This window comes from Erythrolamprus reginae, chromosome 6 (genome assembly GCF_031021105.1).
Source record: "Erythrolamprus reginae isolate rEryReg1 chromosome 6, rEryReg1.hap1, whole genome shotgun sequence".
Classification (NCBI taxonomy): Eukaryota; Metazoa; Chordata; class Lepidosauria; order Squamata; family Dipsadidae; genus Erythrolamprus; species Erythrolamprus reginae.
The window spans coordinates 62,497,971-62,524,363 of record NC_091955.1 but is presented as its reverse complement, the minus strand read 5'-3'; the positions used below and the strand labels follow the sequence as shown (position 1 = coordinate 62,524,363).

General features: G+C 35.7%; 1 protein-coding gene and 1 long non-coding RNA gene across 4 annotated transcripts in view; one reads left to right on the top strand and one right to left on the bottom strand.

Annotated features, from left to right (window-relative positions):
- Positions 1-26,393, bottom strand: part of ATF7IP (activating transcription factor 7 interacting protein) — a 104,120-nt gene that overhangs the window by 75,110 nt on the left and 2,617 nt on the right. The window lies entirely within an intron of this gene.
- Positions 15,357-25,468, top strand: LOC139169590 (uncharacterized). The gene is made up of 3 exons (XR_011559496.1): positions 15,357-15,434; positions 21,397-21,524; positions 25,229-25,468. It is a non-coding gene; the product is annotated as an uncharacterized lncRNA (long non-coding RNA).

Sequence of the window (26,393 nt, the reverse complement as noted above, 5' to 3'; positions counted from 1 at the left end):
TTAACAGCTGTTGCACTGAAAAGACTGATCTATATTTTCACTGACTTTAAAACATGACTGCTAAGAAAGTTAATTAGCAGTTTGTTAATAGTAAAACAAAGTTTGTTGGACACTGATTTTGATGTGTCCCTTGGTCTGCCAGCTGGGTCAGAATAGGTTGTTCGGAAACCACCCTTCCTCAAGGTGCTGGGGAGCACTTTCCTTTTGTCCTTTAGACTCTCCTAAAATTGGGTCCAGGCCTCTCCAAACAGTTGATGACCCATAAAAGGGGAAGAGGCAAGGCATTATTTATAGCGGTGTCTCTTGCCACTGTCAGAGCAGAGAATGCAGCAGGCCACTATCAACAACGTGGTGGTTTTTAAAGTGAATCTTGCTGCATTTAATGTAGCATCCACAGAAAATTGGGCTGCCACTAGGAGCTTATGTCCTGGTGTACTCTGATATCCAACTGGAATCCTATCTTATAGCTGACGCAGCCAAATCAATGAGGTTCAGGTGCAGAACAAAGCAGTTGTTGATGCCCTGACTGCCCATGTCACTGCCTAATGGGACTTCTGCAGTGCCTCCTCCATTCTCCTGTCCTCTGGCCTCAGAAGCTTCTCTGGTTCACCTGTCATGGCTGCTGATGGGTGCAAGGCATCCAGGCTGACATTATAAAATATTTTGTCAGCTGCTCATGGATTGGGCCCTGAGCCCAGCAAGTACCACTGCCTCTGCACTACATTGACGCAACGTTTTGAAAATGAAATTACAACCGCTCAGGCAATAGTCTCAGTGAAAAGGGGGTCAGATGGACACGGCTGTTCTGCCAGCGAATCAGTTGCCTGATGTCCAAGGCTAGCTTTGACTGCCTTGAAGAGGAGTGATGTGAATCAGCCCGGTTGGAACAGCCACATAAAGATTGGTTGTTCAGGTTGCATCTCCTCATCTTCCGACAGGTCTAGTTCTTGGTGACCTTCTTCCTCTGAAATCTGAGAATGACTGTAAAGGGAGTGCTCTGGTGTCTTGGGAAAATCTGGATAATCCTCCTGAAACATGGGTTAAAATCTTGTTCCGCAGCCAGGACCGATGTCAGATAGAGCCTGGGCATTGGTATTGTTGGAGGCCTGCACCAACACCTTGTTTGATGGTATCACTATCATGGCTTGAATATCTGTTAGTGTAGCAGATTCCATCGCTGTGTCCGGTGTTATACCTGCTGCAAATGGGGTGAAGGTAGTCTCAGGCACCACCTTGGTCTTGCTGCTGTGTTGATCCTTGGCTGCTTGATGGTTGGGGACTGGACCTCAGAGATCTATCTGGTCAACATTTGACAATTAAACATCTAAGGAGAGCTGCTCCTCCGTTTCCGCTGGGGAGAGGTTCCTTGCTGTTCTGGCATAGCTCAGGCTGCATAGTAAGATGGGCAAGAGCTACTTCGATCTGACCTGGCACATATCTTTGTCAGCACTTTGTCTCTCCTGTGCTCATTTCTATCTGTGGCCTTAGATTGTTTAAGGGGGTTATGACCTTCTCTCACATTTTTCATTGTCAGCCACTTTTTAATGCGCTTTTGAACTGGATTTCCCAGTGGCTGTGCCTTTATCTACCATGATAGTGACTTCCAATGTGGAGAGTGTCTTAGAAGCTAAGCAGAAGGTATGTCAACAGGTACCCAGTAGAGATCTAGGATACCAGATGGAGCATGTAGCTCTTGATGCGAGCTGCTCTAGAAGTCCTGTCACTTTTAGAAGTGTGGCATTATGGGAATCTTTGCTGGAGGCAGTAAATCAGGCAAGCGCATGAAGCTCTTCTGTCCTGAATTGGCCTTGGTATAGAGTGCAAGACTCTTGTTTGTGAAATGGACACCAATTAGAGCAAAAGTCACTGATTGTTTATTATGCCTGCACGAAGTTCCTGAGGCTCCAGCCACTTTGGTCACATGCAGTTTTAAACTTTTCCTATTACTTTTAGATTTATTCTACAATGCTGCCACTATCATTATTCTTGTTCAATGAATGCTATTTCCCAAACATGTGATAGAATTAAATACTAGAAATAACAAACGGTTTACACATTTACATATATATCAACACTGAAAAGATAATGCTATAGAAGCTATGCCAAATATTTTGTACAATATGAAAGATAAAAAATTAAAGATGATTTTCATTTACTTATCTTACATATATAATCAGATGTGTTTTTAATCGGAGGCAAAAAAAAGCCCCTAAAATTCTGATTATTGGTTTTAAACTAAAATTTTATTCTATTAGAAACGTGTCACTGTAGTTCCAAAATGTACTAATGCAGACTTGAGAGCTAGAATATTAAGAGTAAATTTCCAATCTCACAGGATTCTTCAATCTAGCCTGGTATGGGAGGAAATAAATCACTTTTTCAAATAATGTCTGAAAATCTAATTATATATATTTAATACTATCAGACATAAAACAAAATGAAAACTAAAAAAAACCATCACTGTTTCTGTTACTTATTTTGAAACTGCAATTATATTTAGCGATAAAAATATGGGATAAAACTAAAGCCAAACTCTTTTTATCAGAGAATCATTAAACATGCTCACAAATCTCATCAGAAATACATCTATGTCAATTACTCCGTTAAATAATCTCTGGCTATCTCCAACAATCCTAAACCCTCAAATATACTGCCATATAACCTAATCAGACTTTTAAATCTTGAAACTATAATTAAATCTTATCAATATATTTTAAAAGATTATGAAATTACTTTTCTTACCTGGAGTCAGCTTAACATTCATCAAATGAACTTCCTCCTCAGCTTAGCTGCTTATTTATCAAAGCAGTAGTTCTAAGTCAGCCATTTTGAGAAGAGGCTTTGTCTGTCTTTACATATGCAAGATATATTGCATGTTTGTTGAACCTGCCTAATGCATAATTTTTCATTTAACTATCTACATTTTTGGAAAAATGAATGCCATGATTTTTATTTATACAACAAATGCTCCTAGAGGAATTGTATTAGCTCTGAAATACTGTCTAAAATGTCAGCTGCACTAGAAAGCTTTTAGAGTGAGATTATTGGCGATGCTTGCTGCAGTGTTACCAGTTGCCTCCACAGAAATGTGTGCAACGTGATGTCTCTCTTATAATATGCCACAGCAGAAAACAAAATCATACTGTAACACAAGAGGAAACAACACCTAAAGTTAGCAGTTTAAATTTAAAACTTTGTACTTTTTTGCACTATTTTAATAGCTACTTTTTTTCAAATGATATCTATTTTAATTATTTACTTTTATTCCCCTTCCATCAAAACAAAACAAAAAATGCTTGGATATTCCAGATGGGCTAAACTCTTTACTGCCAGCCTGCCTGACAGTAGAAATGTAGATAAAACAAGCATCTATTTTCTAAAAGTAACTGCAGTAAGATGCTGCTAGAAAATGTTCACTATGTTTTATGTTCAAGAATGAATAGTTCTAAATAGAATTGAAAGTTCAATCATAAGTTGCCTCCATGAAAATAAAAAAATTCAACATTTTCAATATATAATAAAATAATTGACTATATATTTTATATATCTTTTCAAAATTCTCTTTCATACACAATAGAAATAATTAATGGCAAACCCTTGTTTGTTTAAAGTTGTTTTGACTTTGTAGTACATATCGCATAAAATAAATCAGTCCTGTATTCATTTTTATTCTTTTACGGAATTATTGTAAATATTTTATTTAATCTTTGGAACTTTTAAAATCTAATATCAAGTTTGCATTGGACTATAAATAAAAGTCACAGCTATTTTAATTATGACTTAAAACATGGCTATTTTAATTAAGTAGGACTTAAAACATGAATAATTCTCCATTTTCAGGATGATCTGTTAACTTAGTTCCCTCAGGAAACTTTTTTTTAAAACAGAGTTGAAATTCCTGGCTGACCACAAGCTTGACATTCTTCCATTCCTGTCTCCAATTAAATTTTATATTCCAGAACAGCAATGTGAACAAATATCACTAAAGCTTACTAAAGTTGCTACTGCATTTTCTACTGGAGCTGAATTTTAATTGTATCTGAATTTCAATTTTAAGTTGCTATCTTTACACTACTTTGGCATCTGGAGTCTTCGGAGAGGGGCGGCATACAAATCTAATAAATTGAATTGAATTGAATTTTTTTACCTTACTTCTGTTGATCGAGATTAAACCTCTACTAAATGCATAATATGAAACATGGGGGTGAGGTGGGAGGGAGAAATGTTCATTTAAGTAAATGTACAATCTACCAGTGAAAACAGGATAAAATGCATTATATACTGTATATATCTCCTGCCTAAGAAATATGTATAATATTAACATATATTTCAAACCTAAATCATAGATTATAGAGCTGAAAGGAACCTCGGACGTTTTCTAATCCAACCCCTTTGCTCAAAGCAGAAGTGTTATACCAACCCAGTCAAATGGTTGTGCAGTCCATTTTTGAATACCTCCAGTGATGGAGCACCCACAACCCTAGGAGGCAGCCTGTTCCTCTGATTGTTTTGTCAGAAAATTTCTCTTTACTTCTAAGTTGGATGTCTTTTTAACAAACTTAAAGAATAAGTCCAAACCTTCTTTTTTTGTGACAGCTCCCCTCCCCAAATACTGGAAGATAGTTATCAAGTTTAGCTAAATCGCTGATGGGCTAGAAATACCTAGTTCATTCACGCATGACCTCTAACCATTGAAAATACTTTTGTTCGGAATACCCAAAAAAGTAGGGTGATGCTGTAAATCCAAGAAAAAGAATATATTAAGTTGTATCACACTTTGCTGGATTTTATATAAATAAAGCACAAACCGTGTAAGGACGTTGGTCTTACTTGATATGCTCCTTTTCAGTGTCCCAAGAAAAGAATCCAAGGCATGGGTATCTCTGCTCTTCTGATCGTAGGCTGAATCAATTGGCTCTTTGGCCACACTTCCTTATGCTGCGCATGACCAGTTTTGATGAAGGCATATTGATTGACATTCTTTTTCAGTGCCGATTCTCTTTATTACCAGACTCAAGACCAGATGGTCACCAGGTGGGTTTGGATTCTCTTAGCACACTACGAAGGAGCGTATCAGGTAAAATCAATGCCCCTTCTCCATTGTATTGAGCAGAGAATCCAAGGCATGGGACAAACCAAAGCCGGCATTCCTAAGGGTGGGTAGCAGTCCGATCCTGAGTCCACAATCTATATGCATCTTCTAAAACATCCGCCTGCCAAAGGCGTCCAGCTTGCGGTACCTTATGAATAGATATGGGGAAGACCATATTTCCTCAAAAGAAGCCTGTATATTCCATGCAGTCATCGTGGCTCCGCTTCTGGTTGAATGGGCCATCACTCGCCTGGGTGGAGGTAGGACTTGACTCTTATATGCTTTGGTGATACATGCCCTTAGCCATCAACTTGTGGTATAACCAGTGTGGATGGTTGGAATGATACAAAAATGGATTCTGTCCTTGTAACAGAGGCTGTCCTCATGATGTATATAGGGAGGGCTCTCTTCATGTCCAGGGTATGCCATTTCTTCTCCAGTGCGTGTGTAGATTTGGGTAGAAGTCTGGTAGGATTAATTCTTGCATCCTGTGGAACAAGGAATTCACCTTGGGAGGAAAGGAGGGATCCAGCCGCAGGACCACACTGTTTGGGTGGAATATGCAAATGCCTTCTCTTGTGGAGAGAGCCGTCAGTTCGGATATTTGTCTGGCCAAAGTAATTGCCACTAAGAATGCCACATTGAAGGTGAGGAACCTTAGTCTGCTCTATTTCAATGGTTTGAATGGTTCTAAAGTGAGTGCTTTTAGTCCCTTAGATAGGTCCCAAGTGGGATACCTGTGTACTTCCAGAGATTTCAAGTTAGTTGCATCTCTGATGAAACTGTGCACCATCTGATGCCTAGCCAGGGATTCTAGATTCCTGCATAACGCCGATGCCAGTACGGCTACCTGCCTGCATATGGTACTAGGGGACAGACCCTTGTCCAATCCCTCCTGGGGGAATTCCAGGATCATGGGTATTAAGACCCTGGTGAGATCAATCCTTTTTTTGGAACACCGGCTACAGAAGGTCCTTCAAGTCACGTCATAAATCCTGTTGGTTGAAGGCCTCTCAGAGGCCTGGATTGCTTGAATGACTTTACTGCAGTAATTGTGCTGGCTCAAAACTGTCTGCTCAAATGCCAAACGGTCAGTTGGAGCCACTATGGCTCTGGGTGAACTAGAGCTCCTTGAGTGAGGGAAATCTTGTCCTGCAGTATTTATTTATTTATTCATTCGACTTTTATGCCGCCCAATCCTGAAGGACTCAGGACGGCTTACAACAGTGATAAAAATACAATAAAATAGATACAATGATAAAAGAAGTCGAATATTTCTAAACTAAAACATTATCCTCCAAATATCCTCCAAGACTGAGATACTGACAGAGTGATTCGATCTGTGTACCACGGCTGTCTGGAACAATGAAGAGCCAGGAGTAAAACCTCTGCTCTCTCTGTTAATACCTTTTTGATTATTCTCAGAATGAGTGATAGTGGAAGGAAGACTTACATAGGCCTCTGGCCCCCGGACTGTGAAGTGCATTGATTCTTTCCGCCTCTGGCATTGGTAATCTGTAATAAAACCTGGGAAGTCCGAACTTATTTGACAGCTCCCTGAACAGGCCTGGATGCAGGTGCCACTATGAATGATTGACCATGGCTCTTCTGAGCCAGTCTGCCTCTACATTCATTGTCCCTGAGATGTGTTCTGCTCTGATGGAGAGATTTCTCTCTGGCCAGAGGCCTAATCTTTCGGCCTCCCACATGAGAGTTCTGGAACAGATGCTCCCTTGATGGCTGATGTGGGCCTTGGTGGTCACATTTATTTTTATTTATTTATTTATGTCCAATACACAATAATATACAATGAAGGTAGTAGGGGACACTTTCAAGGAAATAAAATTAGAGAAAGAATAGAAGAGAGAGTATAGGATAAAATAAATCAATGTGAGAATATAAGAATGATAAAGGGATAGAAGAGAAGTTTGACATTTTCAGTCAGGATTAATATGTGGCAGCCCAATACCATCTCCTGGAATCATTTCAGGGCTAAGTAGCTTGATCTGAGTTCCAGCTAATTTATATTGTTCTTGTGGTCCACAAGAACCATTGATCTTGCGCTATCTGGGACTGGCAGTGACCACCACAGCCAAAGAGGTTGGTGTCTGTGTTGATGGTCAAACGATCAGGTTCCTTGAACCCACATTCCTTGGTTATCGCCTGCAATCTGCACCACTGAAGAGATTGTAGCATCTTTGTTGGGGCTAGAACCTTGACCCTCAAGTTGCTCCTGCCTGATCATTGGTAAGGCAGGAGGAACCATTGTAAGGTTCTGGAAGGAAGGTGTGCTCAAGGTACGATCAATATGCAGGATATCATTTTGCCCAGGAGTTGCAAGAGAAGGACCAAGGGCACTATTCAGTCTGTTTGAATTTGACCCAAGTTCTTTATGCTGAATTGTCACTCCTGGGACAGGGACACCTCACATGCCTTGGTATTTATGACTGCTTTCAACTGCAGGAGTCGATTGGAAGGAACCATATTACTTTTTTCAAAGTTCATTGAGAATCCGTGATCTTGTAGAATACAGCTTGTGATCAGGTCCTCTTTTGCCCAGTGTGGAGAGGATTGTGTTAATATGTTGTCCAGGTAACACTGAACGTGCACTGGAATAGCCCTGAGTTGTGCTGCCAGTAGTTTGGTGAAAGTTCTGGGTGCTGAGGATAGGCAGAGCCCTGTACTGATAATGACCACCTGTATACGGGCATCACAGAACCTCTGAAGTAATAGAAGAATCGGAACATGTAAATAGGCTTCCGTAAGGTTTATGAATGTTAAAAAGTCTCCTTCTCAAATTCTCTCCAATATTGATTGGAGGGATTGCATCTTAAATTTTCTCCAAATTAAATGTCTGTTTAATGTTTTCAGTTCCAAGATTGCTCTCCATCCCACCCCACCTGAGATCTTTGGTACTACAAAAAGGATGGAGTAGACCTCCTGTCCCTGTTGGTCCTTTGGGACCAGTTGAATAACCTGAATGTCCAGAAAGTGTTGCATTGCTGATTCCATAAGGCTTTTTTTTCACCTTGCCCCTTGAAATGGGGCAACTTATGAAGAAGCTCAGAGAAGTGGAGAGGAATTCGAGAGTGAGATCTAGTCTTATTGTGTTCAATATCAAGGATGTCTTTGGTGATAGACTCCCACTGATTGGCAAATAGGTTCCTCAGTCTCCCGCCGATGGGAGGGCTGGTCCTATCACCATTTATTACAACGAAAGGGGCAACTGCCTGCATATGGGCACTTGCCCTGGAACTGTTGACTTTTCTTGCTTCTGAATCTGGATTTGTTTGGCTGTCTAACTTGCCTATGGGTGTGCGATCCTTGGAATTGCGGGTGCTGAATTCCATGTCTGTAGTGTAGACCAAAATGATTTGCTTCTGGAAATTGGGTGAATTACGTTGGTCCATCCTTTTAAACCCTGAAGATAGAATCTTGCCTCTGTCCTTAGTCTCCACCAAGATGGGGTCTAAGGCATCTCCAAACAGCTTGCTTCCCTTGAAGGGAGCCGTGTTTAGCTTTCATTTATATTTTAAATTGCTTTCCAATGGCAAAGCCACAGTTAAGCGGCAAACCGTGACTACTGTGGCAATGGTCTTGGTGGCGTACTTAGTAGCATTCAAAGTGGCATCCGTCAAGAATTCTAATGCTGCTATCAGCTTGTTGATATCCTGTTGTGAATGGGGCTCTCCAGAAGTAACCTTTTCTTACATCTGGCATAGCCATATCAGCAATGCTCAGTTAGAGAGTGAAGTGGCTGCAGATGCCTCGACCACCCATTTCTTATCTTCTGCCTTCAAGGCATCCTCTACATCAGGAGACATGATGGACGGGGATGTCACTGGAGCATCTATAGTTAGTGGCTGCAGTACTTCTGAGAAGTCAGGAGCCACATTATAGAACCTCTTTTTCTTTCTGTATGGTGTAGTGAATACTACTGGCTGGGCCCACTGCCCTTGCACTACATCTCAGTATAGTTCAGTTGAATAAATTTCCTCACTTTCCTTGGTTGGTTTTGCAAAGAGTAGTTCATTTGGATCCATCGGGTCCAATGCTGACTCTATTGTCTAAGTTTCAGCTCCCAAACATGTGGCTGCTTTAGGCTTAAATAGTAAAGATTTTTAAAGAGGTGGGTGAAAAAGACCTGAAAAAACTGGAGGATCAGATTTATACCCTTCGTCTTCTGAAAGTTCCACTTCTTTCTCATCCTCATCCTGTGTGATTGATGCCTCGTTCTGCGTGGATGAAAAATTTGAATCTGACCTCAGAAAGGTTTCCAATTCCCTTTGTTGTGGTGGTGTTATAAATTGACCCACCTGATGCCCCTTTTGTAGGCCAACCCTGATGACCTGTGTAAGGGCAACAGATATCATAATCTTTATCTGGTCCATCAATTCTGATCCCTGGTTCTCCCATGGGCACAGCTCAGCTGCTGTGAGAATAAAGGTGGCTTCTGGTGTCACCCTTATAATCTTTGCTTGCGGCTCCCACTGCTTATCTCTTTGTAAAGTTTGCCTGTGTAATTGTGAAGACCTCGTTGTTTTCAGCATAAAAGGCTAATTGAGATTGTTCTCCCGCAACATCTAGTGGTTCTGCTTGAGAGCAAGTGACATACTGTTTAAGCTCCATTGGCTGATTTAGCTGCTGATGTGAGTAATCATGGGAGATTTCAATCTTTTTCACTTCAGTGTTTCCTTTCCCCCCTTGACTCCTCCCTCTTGACTCTGGCCTTGTCAATAGCCCTTTGGTGCCTTTGGACATCCTTTTCCTCTGCCTTTGTAATCCTTCAAGAGAAAATGGCTTTTGTTTTTAATTTGTCAACTGATCCTTTAGCGGCTAATTTTAGTCTTTTGGGATTACTGTGCAGACTTGGAGTCTGGGAACAGGAGGTCCCTGATCATCTCCACTTGACACAGATGCCGTTGGACCCATGAGGTCCACCATCTTGCTCCTTTTGTCCTACGAGACAAGGCAGGCTTTTTCTGTAAGGAACTCTGCTGCTGTGGCCCCAGCCATTTGCTAGTATGCCTAGATCCCTTCTGGGCAGTGAGACTGCTCCCCATTACTATCCTAGAGGTCTTGCTGGGGCCCATGACCCTAGGGTTGCATGAAAGTTGCTATGCCAGAGCAGAGTGCCTGTAAACGCCACGGAAGTGGAAATCCAACTACTGGTTAGTGATTATGCCAGGCCGTCTGTCATCTTGTGTTCAGGTTGCCAAGAAACCAAGGTCTGCTAAGCAGCACAGCTTGATCAATTTAAGTTGCGGCAGTTTCACTGGGAAACCTCGAAGGCACACCAATCAACTGTAGGTTGCACATAATATAAAAGCCAATGCCGTGCTGAAAAGCACTCATAGGCAAAAGCTGAAGCAGCCATTCACACGTCACAAAGGACCTTACATTTAAGAATCTGGTGTTTTTGTTATTTCCTGAGTAGTTCTTTAAAAACTTATCTTTCTTATCTTATCTATATCTTTCCTGATCAAACATTGAGTCAAAATTGGGCATGCACAACCTAAGGAGGCGTGGCCATAGAGTTGATTGACTCAGCCTACGATCAGAAGAGCAGAGAAACCTATGCCTTGGATTCTTTGCTCGTGACAATGGAGAACATTATCTCAACAAAAGGTTAAATATTGCTAAGCATTGTCTTTAAAATAAACCTTTCACATTTTTTTAAAATGTGAAATTGATCTATTATTTAAAGAGTAGAAACCTTCCTTAAAATGGTTTACATGTATACTTGCATTAAAAATGTTTTCTGAATCTGAAATAAATCATTTTAGCAAATTGTGATTTTATAACAGATACTTTGTTTATCTGAGACTAGATTGTAATAATTACTGATTCACTAAAGAGTAAACCCACTGAAATCTACAGGACTTGCCTTTAAATAGACATGCATAAAACTGGGGGGGAAAGAACCTTTGAAAATCTGAATTCTGTGCTTGATAAAGAAATTAAAAGAAATTATTTCGAAAATAATCACAAGGAAAATCCAGTCTAATGAAATGAAGTTTGAATAAAAAGATTTCTAGAAAGGCTTTAAGATAAACAATGATGGAGTCTTGTTTTTAACTTCAGAAAAACTGTTCTCCAATTTTAGAATCTGTGAATGTCTAACTGGCTGCTAGTTTAATACAAATAAATGATAATGATCAAACCTCAATTATCAGATAAGATTCTGGAAGGGAATTTTAGAGTCTTGAATTATGGCAGACTTTTGAAGGGATGTAAAACCTTAGAATGCATATTTTGATGTATTATTAATTTGAATTACTCTTAGCATCAGTTATAAGGTCTCCAGCTACAGCTCAGAAATTATTGGTGACCTATTAATTCTTCTGACAATATAAAACACTTCCATATACACATTTTTAAAAAGTCAGTGATTTTTGATAACTCATAGTTATCAAATGATAATGATAGAAAATGTCCATAGTTGTTCAAAGCCTAAAATTAAAAAACTTTCTGTCCTCTAGGAAACTAAAATATTCCCTAAAATATTAAGGGAATTATTAAAATTATTGGCTGGGTAGATGATAAAAGCAGCTTGAGAATGAAACAAATTTCAGGAACTGAATGTTAAAAACTACCAAGAAGTCAACTTTATGAGTAGGAAAGCAAGGAGATCCGTCCATGTGTTAAACTGGCAACCTAATTTTTTATAAATTGCACAATTAAAGTGATAATGCTGCATCTGTAGCATTTGACCTTTAAAATAGAATTGATTTTGCCTCATTTTAACTCCTTTATCCTAAAAAGTATTTCACGATCAGTGTTTACTGAGTCACATATTCATTGCAGTTTTTTTTAACCATGAGGTATTTTAAAAAGGTACTTTTAAAAGGCACAGAATTGTTTTAAAAATCAAGAGTCCAAAAGTAACTGTCATTTAGTGTACTGTTATAAGAGTAACCCAACAATAATTTGTTCTAAATTCTTATTGCATCAGTAGAAATATTTTAAAGCAGCAAATAACAAGAATGAAAATTTCAGAATGAAAAAATTAGGAGAGCTTTCCAAAGCAACCTAGTTTTCAGATGAGAGCTTCTTACAAATGTGTTGCATATTATAAATTATCTAGTTGGGAATTATAAGCAGTAAGAGAAAAGGCAATTTATAATTTTGTCTCATTAAAAGATTGTATAAGAGTAGAAGCTGGGTTGTTGGAAAGGTCAATCTGCAATGTCATTGAGGTCAGCGTGCTGAATTTTGGGGGTGGAGACGGAAGAGAAGTAATGTAAACACCAGATTTAATTTACAACTATAAAACAATTTGTAAATCGAAAGTATATGATGGTCAAGATGTACTGTACATCATTTTATACTGACAAATCAAAAACTGAATTATTTTACCACTTGTATGTTGTAATAAAATCTTTTATTGCAAAATCATAAAATCATACAGTAAAAGAAATTGACCTAATAATGGTAATGTTACAAGTCTAGACAGGATTGTAGCCAATCTTCCACTTCTACAGGCACAATGTATTTGAAACTATGCATTTTTGAAATCCACTATTTCCAATAGAATTAAATACAAGCTAAAATCTCACATTGAAATCGAAGTTGATATAATAGATTTTTGACCAATTACAAAAGAAACTTTGCTTGTTTTAATTCCACAAAATAACTAGTGAAAATTTTTTTTTAAATCTTTTTAAAGTAAGTCTATTTTATATTCTTTTAAAATCATGAGAAAAATCGTAAATAAAAGCTAGAGTATTTGTGACAATTAAATAAACACTACAAAACACTGGTGAGAAAGAAAGCATTATACAAAGTGGAAAAGTACAAAGCAAAATAATTCTATCTTGTTTTCTGATAATTATTTGCTTTCTTCCATTGCAGTAATTATGGAAAATTCTAGATTTAGGCATCAGCATAAAGAAAGAAAAAATATTTTTTTGTTATTTTCGGTAAAACACAGCTAATATCTGAAAAATATTTCATAAAGAAATGTCAGTGGAATACAAATAAAATTTATTAAATATATGAGGAAAGTGTTTTTTCTCTTTTTATAAATTGACTATTTTGCAAATCCTCTTTAAAATTTATTATTGAAGAGATTGTCAATATGTAAAATTAACAAAAATATATTTTGTAAGAGATGTTTATTAGTAACATTTTACTGCTTGCTTCTATAACTATATTTGCCAGATCATTTATCCCTTTAAAACCCATGCAATGATAACTAAATGTCTACTCTAACTTACATAAAAATCTCACTTAAATAACAAAACTGAAATTGAAACTTCATTATATATTTTATATAATAGTGCACACTGGGAAATGTGACTTCAAATATATAATTCATATATTGTTAACTTACTTAACTTACTCACTTAAATAATTAGATATTTTTAAAGGATGAATAAATAGTAATATCCATAAGTTTTAACTGGTTAGTGAAGGGATGGTTTGATTTCCTTGCTATGATAATGAATGTGGAGGTATTGCCTCTCCTCATGGAACTGCTTTTTGAAAACAAACATCCTTCTTGCACTATCACCCACTGATATTCTGATAAGTGCAAGCCCAACCACATCTTGGAAAAGGTATAGGCATGTTTTGCCCCAAGTATGTACACAGTGGTCTGTTTTCTCTTCACAAAAGTAGCAGCATTTTCTTAGTCTTTTTAAAAATACTATTAGTATTCAGATAAGCAGTAACATTTACTACTCAATTACAGTAAAGCAGAATTGAATAAAAGGAATTGTTTTAAGTAAGCCTGATATAAAAAATGTATAGCGTACAAAATTATGATTTAATGGGCAACAATTATTTTGATAGAGATTTATATGTTAATGCCAATCTTATAATTAATAATTAGTAATCCAGCGTCCTGGAGCAATATCAACATATCCTCCTAAAAGAACATCAAAAATTGAAACAACCTAATTTTTTTCCTTCGGTAGGTGGCAGCACTTTGCTGAACTTATCTGGTCTCAGATGTTAGAAGGGGCAGGCCTGTTAGCACATTGCATAAAAGACAACCCTGGAATACCAGGCCTATACACTAAACCATTGAGTTGAAAAATTTCAGTGAGGAAGGCCATGGCAAATGTCCATGAAGACAGCAGACATCAAACTAAACAGAGATTCTATCTTAATATCTTGTTTTTAAACTTTGCACAATCAATTTACCTTTCTATTAATGCTTCATGCAAGCCTAAGATACAACAAAATAGGAATGTGGGTCATAATATTTCTATGCAAATGAACCTATGGCAAATGAATAAGCACCGAAAACTTTTTTTTAAAAAAAATCTAATATTATTTTACAAAATAACAAATACAAAAATTGAATTGACTTGAATTAAGATGTAATTTTTTAACATCGTATATTAATGCATCGTAGATAAATGCTATTTCAAAAATATACTGTTCTATTTTGTTTCAGATATGAATTTAAAATTATGTTTGTAAATAGTTATATCTTTTACAAACCTTTATGGATGATTACAAATAATCTTAATATATTTAAAACTGAATACAAAGATTAACATAGCATAACTTTTTTTCTAAATCAGCTGATGTGAATATCAAAAAATGATCACAGATATTTGTGATAATTTTACATTAATGTGACCCTTTGACCCCAATCCTTTACCGAATGACTTTTGCAAACCTGCTGGAATAGTCAAACTCCCTAAAATTCTTCCTAACAAGCTGAAAACTGAAACAAAAAACCTTCTGTTCAATAGTTTTACTTCATAGTCTAATATTTGTGTGTATATATATCCTGAACTAAGCCATGAAAAACAAAAACTTAATTGCTCTTACCTCTAAATCTGTAACATGTGACTGTATCAGATTTTCTGATTAGCATAGTCATGCTAAACTGCTCCAGAGACAATTTCATCAGCCATTTTGAGACTGCACTGTTTCAGCTACACTGAAAGTGTGATTAAAATGGCTGCAGTGTGTATTCAGTCTCAGCCAGTAAGAATGTAGCAATGTGTGAAACACTTGTCACAAAGCACCTCCCTCCTTATGGAGTATACACTATTAGTGCTATTAGTGCATGTGCTGCAGAGATATGGCACAAGTGCTGGAAGTAAAAAACTCACAAGGCACAAAGACTGTCTCTGCGAACCAATCCGTAGCTCAGGATATAATATCTAATCCTGAACTGAATCCAAGCAGCTGCAAGTCCATGTCACATATTATTGACTACAGGAATGAAGCCAGATATTACTGGCAGGCAAGAAATGCTACGCAGGAGGAGCCTGATTTCAATTCCTTTTCTTTTCTTACTGCATTATAAATTCTGCTTAAATCATTTACACAATACAATGTTACAAAAAGAATTTTTTATAAGATGCTACACAAAAAGGTAAGTATTAGGTTGTTTTTAATCAACTACATGTTTCCAACATAGTAATTTAACTGGAAGATCCAGAGTAAATTTTAATTCACATCAAATAATTTTTAAAAATAGTAAATTGCTATTACCTCACCAGGCTTGCATATTTGCTAAATAGTTATATTTGTTTTCATGGGAGGGAGGGAGCATATAAAACAAACTAAACTGATAGAATGAATTGCTAAAATTTTAAATAATCAAAAAATGTTGAAAATTAAAAGAAATATCATTCAGTACTACTTAAAAGTCAAGGTGCTTCAATTTCACCAGAGGTATTATTAAGATTTTGATATAATGCCGGTCACTGCCTCTCTTACCATTAGACATGATAGTTGGGGGTTCTTCAGAATTGGAGATTAGCAACACAGATTTTCTAACTCCAATGTAAATAATCCTAATCCTTATCCTCGTTCTTAAACTGAGACAAAAATACTAATACCAAAAGTGCTATAGAGATAGATTAAAATGTATATGAAACAAGATTTTATCCCATGGGTACTTTGGATTGGTATCAGTAGATTCCATGTTCCATCTAAACTTTTTAAGGTGAGTTTTCTTTAGGTGAGAGGGTCTCTTAAGTCTTGTAAAGGAAAAGAATGCCTCCAGCTTCCATACTTCTTTTTGGGAAGTGTTTCCAGTTGCAGAATAACAAACTGAATTAGTTACATGGCGAGTTATACAAGCTGACACAACAGAAAACCTCATCTAAACTTGCTGGCCAAACAGGTATTGGTAACTGATCCTGACCACGGTATCTGTTTTTGAACATTGCTATTTTTAGCATTATTTTTATTTGATATAAATTTATACCTAAATGTTGTACAAGCAGCGAAAATCATTTCTTTTATCTCAATCTGTGTATCTCGTATTTGTGTATCTCAATCAATTTTACTATTATTTAACTCAAGCCACTCAGAGTTACCTGAACCATGGCAGTAAATAAATTTGATAAACAACAAGCAAACTCCAGCATTACCATAACAAATTCTAGCATATTTATTAAGTTCATCTGCTGTCCATCTCGTGGTTCAGGCAACTAAGTGGCTTGAGTTAGATAATAGGTATAAAAATAGTTCTAGTTTCATTATGACCCTGCAAAAAGTGTTTAGGGGCCTTTTAAAATCTTGGGAGACAAGTCTTTGTAACTTGAGATATAGTCACTTCCAAAGAAGAGCTAGATGGGAAGTTTTAAAGCATGAAATGATGATTCTGACAAATGGCAAAATAAGCAATTTTAATTGCACCCTGAAATATGAGTTGCAATCAGATTATCTGAATCACTTGTAAGCAAAGCCTGCAATCAGATTATTTGAACCATTTGTAAGCAAAGCCTGAAAAGTCAATACCAATACTTTGAACTGGCACAATCAATGTAGACAAGTGGTAAAGGAAGAAAAGAAGGTACAGTGATCCCTCGATTTTCGCGGGTTCAAACTTCTTGAAACGGCTATACCACGGTTTTTCAAAAATATTAATTAAAAAATACTTTGCGGGTTTTTTCCTTATACCACGGTTTTTCCTGCCCGATGACGTCATACATCATCGCCAAACTTTTGTCCACCTTTAATAAATATATTTTTTAATAAACTTTAATAAATAAACATGGTGAGTAATAATCTAAATGGTTGCTAAGGGAATGAGAAATTGCAGTTTAGGGGTTTAAAGTGTTAAGGGAAGGCTTGTGATACTGTTCATAGCCAAAAATAGTGTATTTACTTCCGCATCTCTACTTCGCGGAAATTCGACTTTCGCGGGCGGGCTCGGAACACATCCCCCGCAAAAATCGAGGGAACACTATATACTGGAAAAGGTTTAAGACAATATGGACTGCATTAGTTTGGACCAAAGACAAACACAGCTGAAAGCAGAATTGCTTGGCTGACTCAATATCAGGAAATAGTCAAACGTTAAGGATCATAAGAGAAAAGTTGCAGATTCACGTGGTTTTATTAATGAAATAACTTAGGAAAAAATCATTGCTAAAACTTCATTTTACACTTTTACAGTGATGAAAAATAACAACAAAAGTATCAGAAATCTGGAACAGATTATATACAGTAAACACATGTGGGCCTAAAACAGAACCCTAAGGCTCCTAGTGGGGGGTAACCATACTAGATTGCAATTCAACAAAGTGCAAGCACAAGCAATGGAACAAAATCAAACTGCTGTCTTGGACTTTAAGAGAGTTGATCGCAACAAAATTAGAGAATACGTGGGAAGGATTTCATGCATAGAAAAATTCAAGAGGAAACCAAACCAAGAAACTTGGAAAACTTTAAAAAGTGAGATTATAAAAGCCCAGTCTAGCACAATACCACTTAATAAGAAAAATAAGAGATCCTAGAAGAAACCAGCATGGCTCCATAAGGAACTCTCTTAAACTGAAAGGCCAAAAAGATAAATATAAAAATTGAAAGAGATTTAAATTCAAATCCTCAGATCCAGATGGATTACATTCCAGGATCTGAAGAAGCTGGAAGACAGTATCTCAGAATCACTGAATCATGGTTTTGAAGAACAGGGAATTGCTAGAGGACTGGAAAAGAGTTGATGTAGTTCATTTTCAAAAAGGGGGGTGGGATCCAAGAAACTACAGACCAATTAGCCCAACATGAATACCTGGGAAGATGTAAAGAATCAAGTGAACACCTAGAAGCAAGCAAAGTTATAACGAGAAGCCAACATGGGTTTGTCAAAAACAGATCATGCCAGATAAACCTTATTGCATTTGGGGCAAATTGGACTAGTGAAATGTTGTGTATATAATTTATCTGGATTTCAGTAAGGCATTTGATAAAGCAGACAGACCACAACCTACTACACTTCATAACATAGAAAAATGTGGGTTAGACAGCATCACTATCAGATGCATTCATAACTGGTTGACCAACTGCATTCAAAGTATAGTTCTCAATGGAACTACATCTACATGGAGGGAAATATGCAGTAAGGCACCTCAATGTTTTGTCTTAAGCCCAGTAGACTTCAACATTTTCATACATGACTGAGATAAGGGGATATGAGGAACTCATCAAATTTGCAAACAACATCCAGCTGGTGGGAAAGGCCAACACTCCAGAAGACAGGCTCAAGATTCAGTAGGATCTTGACAGACTTGAACACTGGACCCTACCCAACAAAATGAAATTCAATGTAAGGTTTTATATTTAGGCAAGGAAAAAAACCAAATGGACAGATATGGATAGATAGTACCTGGCTCAGCAACAGTAATTGTGACAGGGATCTAGAAATTCTAGTGAACAACAACAGTGTTCTGCAGCTGCCAATAATAAAAAGTAGTAGGCTTCATTAACACAGGGGTAGTCAAGAGATCACTTAGTTAGTACCACTTTATAATACCTTGGTAAGACCACATTTGGAATACTGCATTGAGTTTTGACTGGCACAAAATAAAAATTAGACTCTAGAAAAGAGTAAACAATAAAGATTAGGGGACTGGAAGCCAGAAATGATTGCAGGAACTGGGCATGTCTAATCCAACGAAGAGAAGGACTGGTGATGATGTACCAGTCTTCCAATATCTAAGGCTGCCACAAAGAAGAGGGAATCAATCTATTTTCCAAAGTACCTGAAGGTAGTACAAGAAGCAATGAATGGAAACTAACCAAGAAGAAATTCACTTAGAAATAAGGAGAAATTTCCTGACAGTGAGAACAAGCAAGCAATGGAACAAATTGATTCCAGAAGTTATGGATGCTTCATCACTGGAGGTTTGAAGAAGAGATTGGACAGTGATTTGACTAAAATGACATAGGGACTCTTGCTTTGAGTCTTGGTTGAACTATAAGACTTCCAAGGTTTCTTTCAACCCTATTATTCTATATCATCCTGAGGAACACTCACAGATAAAGTGAAAGGTTTAGAGAAAGTCCTTTCTATATAATCGAAAAGCACAATGAGAAAAACATAACATTAACCATATAGCTAATACTTATTAAAGCTAAACATGATAGAATTCAATGATCAAAGAAGGCTTCTGTGACAAGTCCAACAACACCAATACTGATAAATGATGGCTTGCCTTACTCACCAGCAAATCATAAACAAAAGCAGTTGAAATAAAATAGAATGACACACCAGAACCTGGCTGAAATGGCTCAGGAGGTTTTTTACTGACATATAAGAAATTAAGAAAGACTTTTAATAACCATCAATGTAGCATTTCATGAAGATATTTTTTTAAGCGGTATGAAGGTAGCAGGCATGTTCCAGGGAGTTTGGAAAATGTCTGCCATAACAGAAAAGTTGACCAGGAACAATAGAAACAACAAAAGAGGAACAACAAAAAAGGAAGAGATACACTAAGAAAAAAAGAAAAGGGTGTGATGCATAGGAAATTTCTAAAACTAGTACACTTCTACTGACAACTGTAATAGGGCCTGGAAAATTTGTCATTAAGTGGTGTAATCAAGTGAGACATCATGAAACCATACCCAATTTTTACAACTTTTTTGCTGTAGTTGTTAAACAAATCAGTGATTGTTAAATGAAACATTGTGTGACTTCAATTTGTTACATCCGTCCATTGATTTTCCTTGTCCAAAGCAACTGAGAAGTTTACAAATAGTAACCATGAGACTGCAAGACACTGCAAGAGTTATAAGTGCAAGTACTGCCTGCCATAAGTTACTTTTTAGCATCATCGTAATGCAGGTTACCAAATGAATGGTCATTAAGTGAAGACTGATCTCTAGAACATTTTGACTTTAGACATAACTCTCTCTTAAAGTTCTTCGCTTTAAATGAAGATTTATGGCTGTTGCACTATTCTCAGTCACCTGATAAAAATTAGAGCACTTGGTTACTAACATATTATTTATGATGATTGTATTATGTGACTGCCATATGCAGCCTTCCAAGAGAGTTTGCAAAAGGCAAAGTTGAATTGGATTTGCTTAACTGTGTGATTTGGTTAACAACTGAGGGAAAATGGTTATAAAATTGTGTGATTCATTTAACAACCACATTGCTGAATGATGGACATTCCAGTCCCAATTGTGTTTGTAAGTTGAGGGCTATCTGTAGAACACAACCTGTACTAATTGGCATTTGTCCTGGGGAAGGGTTACAAGTACTCTCTTACAAAGACTTAACCAAGTTTTCGTTGTAACAGAAAATAAAATAGATTAGATAATCAGATAAAACTGAATTTTCTAATAATTGAAGGGGAGAAGAAAATTACAGGATTCTATATTTTCAAAAGCAAAAACAAACCCCAACAAAAATCTAATAAGCGTATAAAAAATTAAAAAATACAAAACTGTACCAACACAAATGTAAGAAAAATGACCATTGGGGCGGCATACAAATCTAATAAATAAATAAATAATAAATAAATAAGTTTATTAATGTTAAAGAAAAAGATACTCTTAAATGATGAAGAGGTTTAATATGAAATGGCATAATATAATGATGCAATTCCTAGATCCACATAAAATTATAATAGTTTAAATAACTGATATTTTAAAATAGAAATGTAGCCACAATCAATTAACATGAACAAATCAGTAAGTTGCATCCACTTGATTATCTTAGGAAAACAGCAAAAACAACATTGTCTCCCAATTCCTAATTGTGGGAAACCTCGTTCCCACAAAAACATGCAATTTCGGTTGGACCAGTTTTATTTATAAGTAGGATTGTTACTCATAGATATGTGCAGAATTTTAAGGGGAAAAAGAGGGTGGAATGTTGAAATAAAGAATATACTGAAATCACTCGTAATACTACTGGAATTATCAACTGCCACTCAACATCGAAGCTAATTTTTAACTGGAGAATTATAATGCCGTTCAAAATTATAGAATTAAGTAGGTGGAAACCAGATTTTCAATGGCTTTTCTTCATTTTAATACAAGGCAAGAAGAGAGGGAACAATGTTTAACAATTATTCTTTGTGTATCTACAGAAATGCTCCGTTCAGCAAAAATCCAGCACCAAAAATTTGCCCAGCAGCAGCCAGCTATTTAATAAACAATCTATGGTTGGGTTGTATTTGCTTTGCCACTCAATTTTCATTATCTCATAAATAAGAGGGTAAGACCATTTAGATTTACCTTTGGTATTATTACATACACTCTCCTCTCAGTAGATACAATTATGTTGTAATAGAACACTAGTGCAAGAAGAGGAAATGGGTACTTTTCAAGCTTATTTTGTTTTCCTCTAAAACATTAGCTTTCAGTAGGTCAGAAGATTTTCCTTAAAAAGCACTGAAAACATGGAGACAAAAAAAATACTACAAAATTTAATACCCAGATAGTCTCCATGCTGAGAGAATGTTCCGCTGATCCAGACTGCTTATTTGTAGAACATAGAAATCTAAACTCATCAGTAAACTGCAGCTATGTCCATAAGACATATTTTAAAGAACAATATAAAAAAATCCTAACTAGGGGCTTAGAGGGAAGGAGACTCTCCAAGCAACTAGTTACAATTCACTTTTACCAAACACAGAATATAGTTCAAAAACACAAAAATATATTTTTAAAAATGAAGCAATATTTAAAGAAGTTGACTGATTTTGCACCTGAATTACTTTCTGCTGTATTTTGTACTCCATCCTGATATTTCTCCACAAAAAAAAAATCATTAGATATATTAGTTTTCTGAGTTTTTGGTAAAAACTCCATTCAGTATTATTGATTCTGCCCTGCCACCAACAGGTCTTAGCCAATCAAGATTGCTCTAGCACCCTTTCAATGGAAAATATTTTGCTAAGTACTGTATATTCAAGGGACAAGATATTAATGCAGATCTTGGAGTTGTATATTGGTTATGTAGACAATTTCCTGTAAAACCTTTGGAGTTATTAATATCTATCCTCTGAAATGTTAGAGGCTGTATTTCTGGATGTTGTATGATATACTTTAACTTGCCAGAACTATACACTTTAACCATTTAAAGATAATTAAGTTTTTAATCAAAACAACAGTGTTGCTATTTGTAATATAAACTTTATGTTAATATTTATATTAAATCTGTAGGTCAGCGGTTCAAATCTCATCACCGGCTCAAGGTTGACTCAGCCTTCCATCCTTCCGAGCTGGGTAAAATGAGGACCCAGATTGTGGGGGCAATATGTTGACTCTGTTAGAAAATTCTATTGCTAACATGTTGTAAGCCGCCCTGAGTCTAAGGAGAAGGGTGGCATAAAAATAAAATAAATAAATAAATCAAATAAATATATTTTTAAAAATAGTTTCCATATGAACTAAAAATGTTTATGGGATTTTAAAAAAATTTATGGTTACTGTCTTTTCTTTGCTATTTAAAAATATCCTGCACTTCTTCATTATTATTAAAAAGTTAAATATATTTCAATATGTTCCAAGAAAGAAGCACGGATATAATTTAAACTTTTAAAAGTACCTAAAATTATGTTATCTTATGTTGCTGAGAAAGACATGGCCTACTGGAAAAATTCTGAAATACAGTTGCATCAACTTTTAAAATGAAAGTTATAGTCTTAAAATCAATGAAATCTTGGATTTTGAAATTAAATAAATCTGTTCAATGATACAGGCATAAATTCAATAATAGTAAACATTTGTAAATATTTCTGTTTGGAGTCAATAAATTGCTGACTGAAAAGGAGCAATATTAAACTCATTCACAAGTTAATATATGAGGACTGTTTGTAACTGCTCACAATTCAGCAAGATTATTTGTGAAAATATCTTCTCTATGCTGTTTTTAAACATAATTTTATAGATACGCTTATACTTGGATATCACATAGAATACTGATACCCAAAAACAAAACCACTCAAATAGCCTACCTATGCAATTACTGTCTTAAGAAAGTTTACATAAAAATCGTGTTAATATTGTTAATTTTATTAAATAATAATTGGTCCAGACAAGTGTTTCTTGTTATGCTGTTTATTTTTCACTAATGAAGCTTCCTTTTAAGTCTTGTGTAAAAGACATTCTTTCTAATGGCCAAATACAAACTAAAATAACTAGGAAAAACTAAATACCCAATTTTCATACACAAGGTGGAACCTCAGGGGAAAATTCTGAATATTGTAGAGGGAAACTTTTCAGCAGATAGTTTTTCTCTATGATAAGGAACTTTTGTTATACAGTATATGATAATTTGTGAATTCCCACAGAAACAATTTTTACTTATATATTGCAATCTATGTTTCTTAATTTTAAATAATGTAACTTTTCAAAAAGTTGATCATTTCTATTTTAAATATTTTGTTTCAAAATATAAGATATGTAAGATAATTATACCATACAAAAATTGGCAGTATTGCTACTATCCTATCAGCGTATAATGTCTAAATAAAAATAACATTTTGATACTGCTTTAAACAATGATGGGATTCCAAGTTCCTTAATAGGTGTCAACCTTGCAATTATTATTTTTAGCAGTAATTAAAAATGCTCTTATATAATGATTTATATAGTTTATAGTTCATCATAATGAATGATATACTTTAAAATCACTAGTAAGATTTTGGGAGAATCACTTATGGTGATTGGAAGAGGGGAAAAATTCTTCCCATTATTATGTTCATTTATTAATCAACCACACTTAATATTAGTGTTTGCTTCTCATGTAATATTTTATGGATATGTGCATGGTAGTGTAAATACATGCTTAACAATATTTTCTCCTGAGATGGAATTCTTAAAATTACTATGCAATCTTTATATTAAAGAAACACTGATCTTTATATCATTTGGATGTGGTCACTTAACAGCATATAAGAAGTAAAACAAAACAGAGTAATCAGGAAGTCTGGATAGCTGCAAATGTAGAGCATTATACAGTATAGTATAGTAAAATGCAAATATTTTACTTTCTACCTACCTTTTTATTCATACTACTTGTTCTGTTATTTATGGTATTGTAAGCTGCTGCCCAGTCATTTGATAGTGAGATGGTGGAACACAAATTCAGTAAAAAAATAAATGAAATACTACTTCTGCACTGCTGCTATATTTGCAGTTTGGTGCACAGTCTTACTGTAGTGTAATATAAAATACATAATTTATAAAAAACAAAAGTCTCCAAATTCGCATAATATACCATCCTTGGTATTGTAAAATTAGGTTAGAATATTTAAGTTGACAATTTGGAATGTTAAGAAATGAACAATTTTAATGAATTTTTCTTGGCAGTTTCAGTCAATATAATACATCAAATTTTCAAGGGTCAAGCAGACTTCTCTGACATTGTAGATGACGAAAGATATCTGTCTGTTGTTTGTTGACTAGAGAACGCTCAAACAGCAAAGCACAGAACAGGAAGTTGGATCAACCAACCAGCATGCAAGATCCATAATTGGGTTTCGGGTGATGTTTATGTCAGTTCACCTATGGCCATCTGCAATTTATGACTATTCGACTACCCCTTTGCAGTATAGGTATGCGGTGATAGTTATGGGCAATTGCAGGAAACTCTACATCAGCCGTAACATTCTACTGGGGTTTACTGCTTTTTCAGCAATATGGTTTCTTCATACCTCCTAAATGTATTATAGAGCATTAGGATTCAGAACAACTTAGAGCGTGTGAAATAAACATAGAAGGAAATAGATGTTTCACTGCATGAATAAAATTAATGTTGGACATAGCCTTATGACTTAAAATTCCCTAGGTTAAAGTAACTACCACAATGAAGTGTTGCAATGTACGGTATATAAACACATGTCAAGGTTCTAATCGTCCATGTTCTCCTTCATAAATTCTCTATTATCTTACTTTTCCATTCCTCTCTTTTAGCCAGCAGTCAGAAGCACGGAGAATACAACATCTTCAGGGGCTGTTTAGAATTCTCTATCTGCTTTGCGTCTTTTTTACTCTCCTCTATATAACTGCAAACATTGGGGATTCTCCTTGCAAACCACATGAAACACCCTTATTGCGTCTGGATGATAGCCTTTTTGATTGATATTAATTTACAAGGATAAAAATTTACTATACATTACTATTATATTTATTTATTAACAAATCATAATTATTATCATCTCTTACTATCATTGGCTATTTGGAATATTCATATATTTTGATTTATAAGTTTGATTTATAAGTTTTTGTTTTTTTCTTATCTGACACAAATATATGAAGGCATAACAATAAAAAGCATAAACCTTTATGAAGGTTTATCAGACATTCTCTTTAACCATAAGAGTATCAATAATAGAATACTTGAAAGTGTAATTTTAAATTTAAATACATTAGGGCTTAATAATCAGTTTTGAAAGAACTGATGAAAGCTTACATTTTCAAACATTTCTAGTCAACGCAGTCACTCAGGAGAGAGGCTCATGCTTGTCTCACCTTTTCTGAGAAGGGCAATTTGTTACGTATGGAGTTTTATGAGCACAATCATGACACAGCTTCCATGGGGCAGCTGTGGTGTCATCTATTTGCCAGAGGGAAAACTGAGTATAGAGTTACTAGTCATTTCCATAGCCTCAATAATTCTACCAGATTGGTTACCCCACTGAGTAGTTTTAGACAAAATAATTTATGGTAACCCAAAATATTGAACCAATCTAAAATATGTTCTTGGCAATGCATCACTTCTTTTCCAACAAAACAAACAAGTCAAAGCAAGTTTTTTTCAAAATGGGGAATTAGAATCAGATTAATGCAGCAATACTGAAAATACCTAAACATACAGAACTTGGAAAAACACTTAACAAAAGGTTTCCCTTACTATTAAAGAGAGTACCTTTCTATCCCCACTGGGAGTGAAAATAATTTAGAATATTTTTCCAGTATGTTTGGCTTGGAAGGAAATAATATTTGCAATTCTTTTTTCTTACATGAGAAACTAAATTAACTGAAAATGAGTGAAATTTGGAAGTTTTTTCCCTCATGATATTTATATTAAACCTGTTTAGCCATTCTTATACTATCAATATTAACCTACCTCACAGAG